The following is a 15,744-nucleotide window of genomic DNA, read 5'->3' as shown; positions in this document are numbered from 1 at the left end:
TGTCTTCCAGAAACTGGCAGTAGGACTGGGAGTTGAGCTTGACTCCATCCTCAACCCGAAAAGGCCCCACAAGCTCATCTTTGATGATACCAGCCCAAACCAGTACTCCACCTCCACCTTGCTGGCGTCTGAGTCGGACTGGAGCTCTCTGCCCTTTACCAATCCAGCCACGGGCCCATCCATCTGGCCCATCAAGACTCACTCTCATTTCATCAGTCCATAAAACCTTAGAAAAATCAGTCTTGAGATATTTCTTGGCCCAGTCTTGACGTTTCAGCTTGTGTGTCTTGTTCAGTGGTGGTCGTCTTTCAGCCTTTCTTACCTTGGCCATGTCTCTGAGTATTGCACACCTTGTGCTTTTGGGCACTCCAGTGATGTTGCAGCTCTGAAATATGGCCAAACTGGTGGCAAGTGGCATCTTGGCAGCTGCATGCTTGACTTTTCTCAGTTCATGGGCAGTTATTTTGCGCCTTGGTTTTTCCACACGCTTCTTGCGACCCTGTTGACTATTTTGAATGAAACGCTTGACTGTTCGATGATCACGCTTCAGAAGCTTTGCAATTTTAAGAGTGCTGCATCCCTCTGCAAGATATCTCACTATTTTTGACTTTTCTGAGCCTGTCAAGTCCTTCTTTTGACCCATTTTGCCAAAGAAAAGGAAGTTGCCTAATAATTATGCACACCTAATATAGGGTGTTGATGTCATTAGACCACACCCCTTCTCATTACAGAGATGCACATCACCTAATATGCTTAATTGGTAGTAGGCTTTCGAGCCTATACAGCTTGGAGTAAGACAACATGCATAAAGAGGATGATGTGGTCAAAATACTCATTTGCCTAATAATTCTGCACGCAGTGTATCTCTAGTCCCTGTGCACTTGATATTGTTCATACTGAGTTCTTTTCTCATATGTTTTTTTCTCTCTTTTTTCTTTTTTTCACTCTATTTTTCTGTATTTGTTTTATGGACTATTTCCTACAGCAAAATATTCATCAGAAGTTTTTACATAGGGTCTGCAGAGTAATCTCATCATTAGAGAGCAGGGTCAGCACAATTATCTCATCATTAGAGAGCAGGGTCAGCACAGTTATCTCATTATTATAAAAGGTGTCAGCACAGTCATCTCATTATTATAAAAGGTGTCAGCAAAGTCATCTCATTATCATAAGAGGTGTCAGCACAGTTGTCTCATTATCATTAGAGGTGTCAGCACAGTCATCTCATTATCATTAGAGGTGTCAGCACAGTCATCTTGTAATGACCCGGAGTGCCATTACTACTTCTTTTGACACCTTGCTACCATTTACTATGTGCTAATACATAATATCTGATTTATTTTGTATTGTAGTCTAATAACGTGCATATTTATTCCTGAAACTGTTATGTTCAAGAGTAATAACCTGTCCCCTCTTGGGCTTGCATTGCCTCCTTCCAAGCTGAGCTGAAGCTTGAGGAACTCTAAAGCCAGGACAAAAAGTTCCTAGGACTATAAGAAAGAGATAGACTACAGACTACAGCTAACTTAAGTTACAGCAGAAGAGGAAAAGTTTCCTATTTATCCAGCCAAGCATAGCAGAGCTAAGAGAGCTACCGCATAGCAGAGCTTAAATTGTTGCAGATAAGTATTTGACTGCCAAAGGTAAGCCAATACCTGCTGATGACCAAGATATCGTTTGGAAGCTGTTTGGATTACCAATTTATGCAAAGTAAAAGCAACTGTTCAATGTTATTGCAAAGTCTGGACTCCATTTATTCTACTCATCCACCATCCAAGTTCAACTACCCCTTTTGCACTACTTCGTACCACATCACATCTGGGATCCATGGATATCGAGGTAGGAACACCATGACACGTGTAAACAACATCTACAGAGACTGTAAGCCACCCTGCACCACTCTGGCAATCCTACCTCTGGGTACCAACATTACCATATACAAAGGGAGCCTTGAGCTTCCGCTGATGAACTGCAGCTGGTGTCACGTTTACTTGCTCTAAAAGAGGGACATATTTCATAGAAACCTCCCAAGGGGCAAGGAATAACCCAGACGCTTAACCGGTGCGTCCGTTGCAATATAATTATCAATAGAGGTGTCAGCACAGTCATCTGATCATCAGTAGAGGTGTCAGTACAGTCATCTCATTATCATTAGAGGTGTCAGCACAATCATCTCATCATCATTAGAGGTGTCAGTACAGTCATCTCATTATCATTAGGGTTGTCAGCACAGTCATCTCATTATCATTAGAGGTGTCAGCACAATCATCTCATCATCATTAGAGGTGTCAGCACAGTCATCTCATTATTATAAGAGGTGTCAGCACAGTAATCTAATTATCATAAGAGGTGTCAGCAAAGTCATCTCATTATCATAGAAGGTATCAGCACAGTCATCGCATTATCATGAGAAGTGTCAGCAGTCATCTCATCATCATTAGAGGTGTCAGCACATTCATCTCATCATCATTAGAGGAGTCAGCACAGTCATCTCATTATCATAAGAAGTGTCAGCAAAGTCATCTCATTATCATAAGAGGTGTCAGCACAGTCATCTCATTATCATTAGAGGTGTCAGCACAGTCATCTTATTATCATAATAGGTGTCAGCACAGTCATCTTATTATCATAAGAAGTGTCAGCACAGTCATCTCATTATCATTAGAAGTGTCAGCACAGTCCTCTCATTATCATTAGAGGTGTCAGTACAGTCATTTCATTATCATTAGAGGTGTCAGTACAGTCATCTCATTATCATTAGAGGTGTCAGTACAGTCATCTCAATATCATTAGAGGTGTCAGTACAGTCATCTCAATATCATAAGAAGTGTCAGCACAGTCATCTCATTATCATTAGAAGTGTCAGCACAGTCCTCTCATTATCATTAGAGGTGTCAGCATAGTCATCTCATTGTCATTAGAGGTGTCAGCACAGTCATCGCATTATCATAAGAAGTGTCAGCACAGTCATCTCATTATCATTAGAGGTGTCAGCACAGTCATCTCATTATCATTAGAGGTGTCAGCATAGTTATCTCATTATCATAAGAAGTGTCAGCACAGTCATCTCATTATCATTAGAAGTGTCAGCACAGTCCTCTCATTATCATTAGAGGTGTCAGCATAGTCATCTCATTGTCATTAGAGGTGTCAGCACAGTCATCGCATTATCATAAGAAGTGTCAGCACAGTCATCTCATTATCATTAGAGGTGTCAGTACAGTCATCTCATTATCATTAGAGGTGTCAGTACAGTCATCTCAATATCATTAGAGGTGTCAGTACAGTCATCTCAATATCATAAGAAGTGTCAGCACAGTCATCTCATTATCATTAGAAGTGTCAGCACAGTCCTCTCATTATCATTAGAGGTGTCAGCATAGTCATCTCATTGTCATTAGAGGTGTCAGCACAGTCATCGCATTATCATAAGAAGTGTCAGCACAGTCATCTCATTATCATTAGAGGTGTCAGCACAGTCATCTCATTATCATTAGAGGTGTCAGCATAGTTATCTCATTATCATAAGAAGTGTCAGCACAGTCATCTCATTATCATTAGAGGTGTCAGCACAGTCATCTCATTATCATTAGAGGTGTCATTACAGTCATCTCATTATCATTAGAGGTGTCAGCACAGTCATCTCATTATCATTAGAGGTGTCAGTACAGTCATCTCAATATCATTAGAGGTGTCAGCATAGTTATCTCATTATCATAAGAAGTGTCAGCACAGTCATCTCATTATCATAAGAAGTGTCAGCACAGTTATCTCATTATCATAAGAAGTGTCAGCACAGTCATCTCATTATCATAATAGGTGTCAGCACAGTCATCTCATTATCATTAGAGGAGTCAGCACAGTCATCTCATTATCATAATAGGTGTCAGCACAGTCATCTCATTATCATTAGAGGTGTCCGCATAGTCATCTCATCATCGCTAAAGCAGGGGCATAGATATAGGAGGTACACCTTTATTTGTTGGCTTTTTAACAGTATTCTTCACATCTAAAAGTGCTCATAGTTGTCAGATATCTGTTCAGCTGGCAGCTATTGTTCCTGACAACCCCATACATGTATATTTTCATGGGAGAGAGGGGAATAACCTGCGGCAGGACCCCTCTGGCAGCAGCAGATCTTTATTGGGAACAAAACATTCAGCATGGCATCTAGCTTGGCTTCTGCTTGGAGAATCACAGCCTTTCAAATGGTGGAGCAAAAAAGTGGACTTTGTCGCCACCTTCTGGGGCAATGGAAAATGACTGTTTAATTTGTCAGGGTACAAAATTATCTGTAAATTGTCAATAATATAATTTTTTATGCTATTAGTATTAAAACTGGGGGCACAGCTCATAGTATAACCATAAATTTGGAGAATTACTAGCCATATATGCAGGGCATCTTTTTATCAAATCCTAGATGTGGCAGAAAAAGATTAAAGATGGTGCCTGCCTTTCATGAATATAATGCATGGCGCCATTTTTCTTAAACGTGTTCTGTAAATGCATTTTTATTTAAAAAGAAAATACTCCCCAAAGTTTTTTTTGAGAGTATTGAGAGCCCAAATATCTGTATATTTCTTAAACCCTGTCAGAAAACACCTCCATTAAGACAAGTAGAGTGCCACCATAACAATGCCAGCTGGAGTGCCCCATGAGTAGTGTCATCTAAAATGCACCCAGAAGTGTATAGTGTCCCTATAATGGTGCCAGCCAGTGTCCACATAACAGTGTCCGCTAGAGCGCCCCGTAACAGTGGCAGCAAGAGTGCCACCATAGCAGTGCCAGGTCCATGACTAGTACTATCTAGAGTGCTCCCATACTAAGTGTTCCATAACAGTGCCAGCTAGAGTTTAGTATAATAATGACACCTATTACCTACATCACTCAGGTTGGAGTGTCTCTACAGCAGTGCCAGCAACTAGCGTTATCTGTGGTTTTACATAGGACTGCAGGTAACACTACCACATTATCAGCACTAGTGTTATCTGTGGTTTTACATAGGACTGCAGGTAACACTACTACATTTCCTGTACTCAGATAGCCATCACTGTGTTATCTGTGTTGTTACATACTAGGGATCGACCGATTTAGATTTTTTAGAACCGATACCGATAATCTGGGAACTTTCAGGCCGATAGCCGATAATTTATACCGATATTCTGTGAATTTTTTTTATTTTTTTTTTAAAACTACACAAATCTGCTGAAAATGAATATGTTTATTGTTAATGTGTAGTTGTTGTTTTTTTGTAAATCTTTCTTTTTCATTTATACTTAATATTTTGGTGTTTTTTTTTTTTTTTAACTAACTTTTAGCCCCCTTTGGGACTAGAACCCTTGTCCTATTCACCCTGATAGATCTCTATCAGGGTGAATAGGACTTCACACTCTCCCTGCTGCTCTGTGCATAATATACACAGCAGCAGGGAGCCGACTATGGCAGCCAGGGCTTCAATAGTCCTGGCTGCCATGGTAACCGATCGGAGCCCCAGGGTTACAATGATTAATACTGGGGGGGGGGGGGCGCACCGCGCCACCAATGTTTTTGATACTGGGGTCGGGGGGGCGCACAGCGCCACCAATGATTAATACTGGGGGGGCTTGGGTGGAGGGGGGCGCACTGCGCCACCAATGTTTTTAATACTGGGGTTTGGGGGGGCACACTGCGCCACCAATGAAGATAACTCTCATTAATTCATATACAGGAGGCGGGAGCTGGCTGCAGAATCACATAGCCGGCTCCCGACCTCTATGAGCGGTAGCTGCGATCCGTGGCAGTTAACCCCTCAGGTGCGGCACCTAAGGGGTTAACTACCGCAGATCGCAGCTACTTGTCATAGAGGTCGGGAGCCGGCTATGTGATTCTGCAGCCAGCTCCCGCCTCCTGTATATGAATTAATGAGAGAGTTATCTTCATTGGTGGCACAGTGGCCACAGCCCCGCCCCTCCTCTTGTGCTCCCTCCTTTCATTGGTGGCAGCGGCAGCAGTGGCACAGGGGGAGGGAGACACTGCTTCCTTCTCCCCTGTGCTGCTGAGGGAGCACGGATCGCGCTGACAGCAGCACTATCCGTGTTCCTCGATTCGATATCGGAATATCGGCAAAATACATGCCGATATCGATAACTTTCAAAATCCTGAATATCGGCCAATAATATCGTCAAAACCAATAATCGGTCGATCCCTATTACATAGGACTGCAGGGGACATCTACTATATTATCTGTACTCAGAGAGTTATCACTGTAGAGGGGGGCCCACTGAGACTTTATCGCCCAAGGGCCCACATGAGCCTGGAGCCGTCGTGGCGCGATATGTGGGTGGGCATGTGTGTGGGTGTGGCTTGAGGGTGGGCAGGGACACAGGGGCCTAATAATCTCCTATTGCCCGGGGGGCCCCAGGAGTTGTCAGTCCGCCCCTGGTGCATCCACAACAGTTGCACATAAAGCGTCCCATAACGATGCCAGATAGAGTCGCCCTATAATAGTGCTAGCCAGTGCCAGACAGAGTTTGCCCTCAGGCGCTGCACTAGGCATAGCCCAGGCAGAGGATGGAGACAGGAGTCCCTCTTCAAGGCTCAGTCTGGGGGCTGATTATGTACATGATATTTATGATATACAGTAACATATGCCATAAGTCTATAAGCAGTAGGGGGCGGCCTGTAGATGATATTGGGCCAGTTACCCATCCACTGCATGTCCTAGCGGTACGGTGAGAGGACCCCACTTTAAAGGGTTAAAAACGCATTAAATAAAGTTGTTGGCGCGGGGCCCTCACATGACAAACACACAGCATTTACTCTGCCTTGATAGTTTTATAATGTGTGCTGTGCTGGTAGATTGCCAGGAGCCAATTTCCCACTAATAATCCCATAGTATTTGTCGGTTCCTGAGAATTAAACCGGATCACGCGGCCGCGTTCTCAGGTGGTTCTGTCGCATTTCTGAGATATATTTTTTCTCTATTTCTTTATTATTTTCACTGCTCCATTATACCACAATTAATGCTCATTTAAATAAAAACAAATGAGTGATTAAAAAAAGAAAAAAAAAGAGAATTAGATCGCACATCCACAAGCCTAGCTTTGATCTCTAACTGCTTCTCAGCACAATAATTAGTGTACGGCCCCCAATACTGCATGCTATATTAGAGGCATTAGTGTACATTTTGATCAAAGCCCACTCACCGCGTCAAGGTTGCCTCTGAGAGTGGGACCTACTCTAAATTTTGGACCCGGTGCCAGGGTGGCATTGCCGGACAGCAGGGGTGCTGTTTGGCAGCTGGATCCCGTCGCCTGCTGGTGCGGAGCTGTGGCAGTGCCGCGCCAAATTTAGAGTAGGTCCCACTCTAAGAGGCAACCTTGACGTGGTGAGTGGGCTCATACCTTTTGATCAAAATGTACACTAATGCCTCTTATTTAGCATGCAGTATAGGGGGCCGTACACTAAATATTGCGCTGAGAAGCAGTTATAGATCAAAGCAAAGCTTGTGTATGTGCCATCTAATTCTCTTTTTTCTTTTTTTTTTATCAAAAACAAATGAGTGTACAGAAAAATGTAAGATTCCTAAATATTAAAAATATATATTTTTCAAAATCATTTTACATATTTTATTTGCATTCATTGTTTAAAATATTGAAAAGGGAGTCTTCCCAGATTTAGCCGCCCTCATCGATCATGCTCATACTGTGTACCTACAGGCCCCAGAGGAGGAGAACACCTTCTGTTCTTCATAAAGAGCCACGGTAATTTGCAGCAGTGGCCACTAGAGGCATCTGAATGCAAAGAGATTTATTTTACAGCTTCCATTAATTTCAATAGTAACTGTATAATAGAGGGATGTGAGTGCAAAGAGATTTGTTTTACAGCTTCCATTTATTTCAATGGTAACTGTACAATCGAGAGATCTGAGTGCAAAGAGATTTTTTTACAGCTTATATTCATTTCAATGGTAACTGTATAATAAAGCGATCTGAGTGCAAAAATAGTTTTACAGCTTCAATTAATTTCAATGGTAACTTTATAATAGAGGGATCTGAGTGCAAAGAGATTTTTGTACAGCTTCAATTCATTTCAATGGTAACTGTATAAATTCCTATGTGCTCAGCTCCCCTTAGTGATGGCTGCAGGCAGACTGTTTTAATATGTACTATATGTAATATATTTGTGGGTGCTTCAACTTACCATAAGACACCTTAGAAAACACAGTAGATCCCCTATACCACTGACTATTCACACTGTTATTGCTTGGCATAGCTATGGGGGTACTGATAAGTAGGTGCCACCATTTGAGCTAGTCCGCTATGTACATAGTATTAATATATGGTAGAGTCTTATATAATTTACATTGGAAAGAATAAAATAGCATTCCTTTCGAGAGGACAGGAATCTACCAGCAGGTATTCAGAATTAAGAAGAACTCTGCAAAGAGTTCTGCTCTTGGACCCACTTTCTCTACAATTAGCTAAGGATCTTTAAGCTTCTGGGACCTAATTCAAAGCCGGTAACGTGACCCCTACCTACCATGTGTCATTTACAATACTCACATCTCATGTGGCTTTTGAGTCCCCTTGGGAAACAAGGTGCAAGTGTCATTGCCTCTTCTGCATCCCCTATTGATAAGGGCCTGTTCACACCATGTTTGCCCCTTCACTGGGATTCCCATTGCGAGTCTACATAGGAATATTCAAAAACATTACCACAATGGGTCCATTTACATTAAAGGGGTTGTCCCACAAAAAAATATTCTACAGTTTCCGAACCAGTACCTACATCCTAATACTTTTGTAATTGCATGTAATTAAAAATTTAGCATAGCCACTGAGTTATTCAATAAAATGTATCTGTATAGCGCCACCTGCAGTTTTTTTTGTCTTGCTCACTGAGAAATCCACACATGTTCAGTTTCATCCTTCAACTTCCTCCCACTGGCGGATCCAGGTGGGGGCAATGGGGCAATTGCCCCGCCCGAGCTGGCGGCGCGGCATTGGTGAATAGTGGGGGGCGGAGCGCTCATCTCCATAGTCATCTGTATCGCCGTCCTCAGGACAGCGATACAGATGGCTGTGCTGCGGCGGGGGAGGGAGGGAGAGGCGTGTCCCTTCCCTGTTCCTCTGATAGGCTGCCGGCACTATAGGGGCATCTACTGAGGCCACAAAGAAGGGGTATTTTATATGGGGGGCTCTGTACAGTAGCATTTTATACTGGGACACATTATGGTGGGTACTATGGGGAAGGGGGAAAGGAGTACTATGGGGTCGTCTACGGGGGGCACTAAGAAGGGGTATTTTATACTAGCAAATTATGGGGGACACTGAGGGCATCTACTGGGGCACTATATATGGGGCATTTTATACTGGTACATTATGGGAGCACTAGGAGGAAAGGGGGAGAGGAGCACTATGGGAGCATTTACTGGGGGCACTATATAGGGGTATTTTATACTGGCACATTATGGGGGCACTATGGGGACATTAGCTCAACTGGGGGCATTACAAGGGGGTATTTTTTTGCACTGTCACATAAGGAGAATTATTTCTACTGGGGGGGGGGCATTATGGTGGGCTTTATTACTCCCCCATGGTATGAGCCCCTAGTAGCAGCACCAGCCTCTCTCTGCTCTGCTATCCCTCTGCCCCTTCTTCAAATCCTTATTATGAAATCTTTCTCATTAGGATAAAAACACAACATCAGCTCCGCCGAGCCCCCGGCCAAGTGTTGAAGTGGTGTCCGAGATCCCCAAGGGCCAAGCCAAGTAACTGTAAGTTTTCATGTGAAATATGTTTGTTATACACATATAGCATATACTGTGCCCCACAATATACAGTATACCGCTACACTGTGCCCCACAATATACAGTATACCGCTACACTGTGCCACACAATATACTGTATACCGCTACATTGTGCCCCACAATATACAGTATACCGCTACACTGTGCCACACAATATACAGTATACCGCTACATTGTGCCCCACAATATACAGTATACCTTTACACTGTGTAGTCTGTTCTATAAGCACTATTGTTTTGTGGCGGCGGACAGAAAATAATCTGGAAGTGCCCCTCCCGAAACCAGGCTCTGGATCCGCCACTGCTTCCTCCTGAGCTGTAATAGGCAGAGCATGGACACGCCTCCTGAGCTGTGATAGGGAGAGCTGAGACACGCCCCCTGAGCTGCAGCAAACTGCTCACTGCACTAGATAGGGACCTGGGAGAGCAGAACATATCTTTTGTGGAGATTTTATTATTAGGTGTAGTGTGAATATGAACTTTTATTCTGCCAGATTGTTCTCCTTAAGTGTCCAGAAGGTGGAGCTTCACTATGCCGTGCCCTCTGTTTTCAGCATTGAGCTACCTCCACAGCCCTTCCCCTCTGCTCTGAATGGCAGCTGTAGTGGTCTCCTGATCGAATGCCACAGCTGTCAGGGGACGGGCAGAGGGGACGGGCTGTGATGCAGCTCAAAGCAGAGAGCACTTCACAGTGAAGACCTGCCTCCTGGACACAAGGAGCAGAACCTAGCAGAATAAAACTTATTATTCACACAACTCCTGATTTTAAAAAAAAATCCCCAAAAAAGGTATGTTTTCCCCATCCCCTGTCAGGATGGTCAAAACTGCCGACAGATTCCCATTATGAGCTAAACAGATTGTGAGCATTTGTTCAGGACAAAACTGATGGGATGTAAGTTCAATCATTTTTTTTTATGCTATTGCGTTCAGTGTGTGCATTTTTTCCATCTGGATTGGATTTGGATCTAGTGACTTGCCGCATTTTGATGTACTACTACGTCATGGTGATCGGGCGGGCCCGGCAGTCCCTGATAGCCAGGCCCCTTGCTGAATCCGCCGGCATCGCTGTAAAAGCCGATGCCGGCGGATTAACTCCTTCTATGCCGCGGTCAGCGCTGACCGCGGCATAAAAGGTGCATGCGGCGGGTAAGGGAGTCCATCAGGGGACCCGATGGGTGACAAGGCAGCCCAATGCCATGCACAGGCTGCCCAATGCCTTGCACGCCTTTGAATTGTTAACATCCCTTCCTTGATGATATATTCAATGTTTATGAAGTTCATGTACTCACTGTTGGTGGATAGTGGTGTACCGATCGTGGTGTCCCACGTGATGTTGCTGCCGCTTAGCACTTACCTCCACCTCTCTAAGTTACATGCTGGCGGTCCAGCTGACTGGATCGGGATGACTCACGTGGTATCGCGGCTCAGTGTCGGCGTCCCACGTGGTACAATGGATCGCGATCAGGCTGCTGAGAAACTTTCAAAGTTCATATGATTGTGCACTAGTGATCCGTGAAGCGCTCCACTGTTATTCTTATCTTTCCAATATCTTCCGTATTTCCTTAGTAAGATAATCAGTATTTCTAGATGGGTTTTGTTTTTCAAAGGATATCCTGGTTAAACCAAATGCGTTTCGGAGTCTATCCAACTCCTTCTTCAGTGGTCATATTAGTTCAGGAGATCCTGCCCACTTATATATCCATGGTTTCAGTATCATTCAAAACCCAAACAGACTCCCATTTGTGTCATAATTACACATAATTTTCTTCTTTTATTTGTGACCAACCATATGTCTTATTCACTTCAGAGTTTCACAATCTCACATAGTTTTACCTTCTTCCCATCTGTTGTCTTCATTTTTACTTCAACTGATCCAAAAAAACACTTTGCGATTTTGAAGAGTTTTCAATTCGTTTTTTCTTCCACATTTGCGTTTTCTTGGATATAGTTACCTCTCATTATATTTAGTGTGAGTATATGATAATTAACTTTTTCAAATGATCATAACATGCAGAAAACATGTAAAAATGGTTACAAATTGCACGAGATAAAAAAATGAAAAATATAATAGAAAAAATGATTACATCTAAATGCTTAATTTTCTGTATATCTCTAGTCCCTGAGCAGTTGATATAGTTCGTACTGAGTTATTTTCTCATATTTTTTTTTATCTCTTTCTTTTTTCTTTTTTTTCACTCTATATTTCTGTTTTTGTTTTATGGACTATTTCCTACAGCAAAATATTAATCAGAAGTTTTTACATAAGGTCAGCAGAGTCATCTCATCATTAGAGGTGACAGCACACTCATCTCATCATCATTAGAGGTGACAGCACAGTCATCTCATCATCATTAGAGGTGACAGCACAGTCATCTCATCATCATTAGAGGTGACAGCACAGTCATCTCATCATCATTAGAGGTGACAGCACAGTCATCTCATCATCATTAGAGGTGACAGCATAGTCATCTCATCATCATTAGAGGAGTCAGCACAGTCATCTCATCATCATTAGAGGTGACAGCATAGTCATCTCATCATCATTAGAGGTGACAGCATAGTCATCTCATCATCATTAGAGGAGTCAGCACAGTCATCTCATCATCATTAGAGGTGACAGCACACTCATCTCATCATCATTAGAGGTGACAGCATAGTCATCTCATCATCATTAGAGGTGACAGCACACTCATCTCATCATCATTAGAGGTGACAGCACACTCATCTCATCATCATTAGAGGTGACAGCATAGTCATCTCATCATCATTAGAGGTGACAGCACACTCATCTCATCATCATTAGAGGTGACAGCATAGTCATCTCATCATCATTAGAGGTGTCAGCACAGTCATCTCATTATCATTAGGGGTGTCAGCACAGTCATCTCATTATCATAAGAAGTGTCAGCACAGTCATCTCATCATCATTAGGGGTGTCAGCACAGTCATCTCATCATCATTAGGGTTGTCAGCACAGTCATCCCATCATCATTAGAGGTGTCAGCACAGTCATCTCATCATCATTAGGGGTGTCAGTACAGTCATCTCATCATCATTATGGTTGTCAGCACAGTCATCCCATCATCATTAGAGGTGTCAGCACAGTCATCTCATTATCATTAGAGGAGTCAGCACAGTTATCTCATCATCATTAGAGGTGTCAGCACAGTCATCTCATCATCATTAGAGGTGTCAGCACAGTCATCTCATTATCATTAGGGGTGTTAGCACAGTCATCTCATCATCATTATGGTTGTCAGCACAGTCATCCCATCATCATTAGAGGTGTCAGCACAGTCATCTCATTATCATTAGAGGAGTCAGCACAGTTATCTCATCATCATTAGAGGTGTCAGCACAGTCATCTCATCATCATTAGAGGTGTCAGCACAGTCATCTCATTATCATTAAAGGTGTCAGCACAGTCATCTCATTATCATTAGAGGATTCAGCACAGTCATCTCATTATCATTAGAGGTATCAGCAGTCATCTCATTATCATTAGAGGAGTCAGTACAATCATCTCATTATCATTAGAGGTGTCAGCACAGTCATCTCATTATCATTAGAGGAGTCAGCACAGTCATCTCATTATCATTAGAGGAGTCAACACAGTCATCTCATTATCATTAGAGGAGTCAGCACAGTCATCTCATTATCATAAGAAGTATCAGCACAGTCATCTCATTATCATTAGAGGAGTCAGCACAGTCATCTCATTATCATAAGAAGTATCAGCACAGTCATCTCATTATCATTAGAGGTGTCCGCATAGTCATCTCATCATCGCTAAAGCAGGGGCATGGATATAGGAGGTACACCTTTATTTGTTGGCTTTTTAACAGTATTCTTCACATCTAAAAGTGCTCATAGTTGTCAGATATCTGTTCAGCTGGCAGCTATTGTTCCTGACAACCCCATACATGTATATTTTCATGGGAGAGAGGGAAATAACCTGCGGCAGGACCCCTCTGGCAGCAGCAGATCTTTATTGGGAACAAAACATTCAGCATGGCATCTAGCTTGGCTTCTGCTTGGAGAATCACTGCCTTTCAAATGGTGGAGCAAAAAAGTGGACTTTGTCGCCACCTTCTGGGGCAATGGAAAATGACTGTTTAATTTGTCAGGGTACAAAATTATCTGTAATTTGTCAATAATATTATTTTTTGTGCTATTAGTATTAAAACTGGGGGCACAGCTCATAGTATAACCATACATTTGGAGATTTACTAGCCATATATGCAGGACATCTTTTTTAACAAATCCTAGATGTGGCAGAACAAGATTAAAGATGGTGCCTGCCTTTCATGAATATAATGCATGGCGCCATTTTTCTAACATGTGTTCTGTAAATGCATTTTATAAAAAAAAAAAAATACTCCCCAAAGTTTTTTTCCATTGAAGATGGGTAGCGAAATTCGGGGTTCTAGGCAGAGCACAAATATCTGTATATTCCTTAAACCCTGTCAGAAAACACCTCCACTAAGACAAGCAGAGTGCCACCATAACAGTGCCAGCTGGAGTGCCCCATGAGTAGTGTCATCTAAAATGCACCCAGAAGTGTATAGTGTCCCTATAATGGTGTCAGCCAATGTCCACGTAACAGTGTCCGCTAGAGCGCCCCGTAACAGTGGCAGCAAGAGTGCCACCATAGCAGTGCCAGGTCCATGACTAGTACTATCTAGAGTGCTCCCATACTAAGTGTTCCATAACTCTGCCAGCTAGAGTTTAGTATAATAATGATACCTAGTACCTACATCACTCAGGCTGGAGTGTCTCAACAGCAGTGCCAGCAAGATGGCTCCATGCATAGCTCCCGCAATAGTAGTAGTGACACAAAAGTGTCCCATAACAGTGTGAGATACAGTCCCCCTATAATGGTGGCAGCTAGTGCCCACATAACAATTCCAGCTCGAGTGCCCATATAGCAGTGCCAATCAGATTACTCTACACATAGCACCATCAAGACTACTTCCACAAGAGTAGTAAAGTACCCTTATAACAGTGCCAGACATGGTGCCCTTATAATAGTGCCCCATTACAGCGCCACACATAGTCCCCCAGTTCCAGCTATAGTGGACCTATAATAATGCCAGATAGTGTCCAATTAACAATTCCCGCTGGAGTTCTCCTATAGCAGTGCCAGTCAGAGTGCTCCATGCAAAAGTGCGCCCACAATATTAGTGCACAAATTGCCCCATAACAAAGCCAGATAGATAACTTCTATAATAGTGCCAGCCAGTGCCCACATAATAATGCTTGCAGAAGTGCCACTATAGCAGTGCCAACCAGAGTATTCCATACCTAGCACCATAATCAGTGCATCCACAACAGTTGCACATAAAGCGCCCCATAACAATGCCAGATAGAGTCCCCCTATAATAGTGCTAGCCAGTGCCAGACAGAGTTTGCCCTCAGGCGCTGCACTAGGCATAGCCCAGGCAGAGGATGGAGACAGGAGTCCCTCTTCAAGGCTCAGTCTGGGGGCTGATTATGTACATGATATTTATGATATACAGTAACATATGCCATAAGTCTATATGCAGCAGGGGACGGCCTGTAGATGATATTGGGCCGGTTACCCATCCACTGCATGTCCTAGCGGTACGGTGACAGGACCCCACTTTAAAGGGTTAAAAACGCATTAAATAAAGTTGTTGGCGCGGGGCCCTCACATGACAAACACACAGCATTTACTCTGCCTTTATGAGATTGTGAAACAGCTCTTATTGCATGAACACTGTTATTTTGCTGTTTGGCCACAAGAGGCCGCTGTTTCCCCACACAGCTAAACAGACTGCTCAGATTTAAATATTGATAGGAGGTGGAGCTGGTGTCTAGAGGAAGGAAGCTGGCTTCCATTTTAGTTGCAGACTGGAAAAGTGTGTGAGAGAAGAAATCCATTAACATCCTAGTGTGGAAACACCCTTTATCCCGTCCAGTAGAAGGAGTACA

This window comes from Bufo bufo, chromosome 3 (assembly GCF_905171765.1).
Source record: "Bufo bufo chromosome 3, aBufBuf1.1, whole genome shotgun sequence".
NCBI lineage: Eukaryota > Metazoa > Chordata > Amphibia > Anura > Bufonidae > Bufo > Bufo bufo.
The sequence above is the reverse complement of the archived record's forward strand: the minus strand, read 5'-3'. Positions refer to the sequence as shown.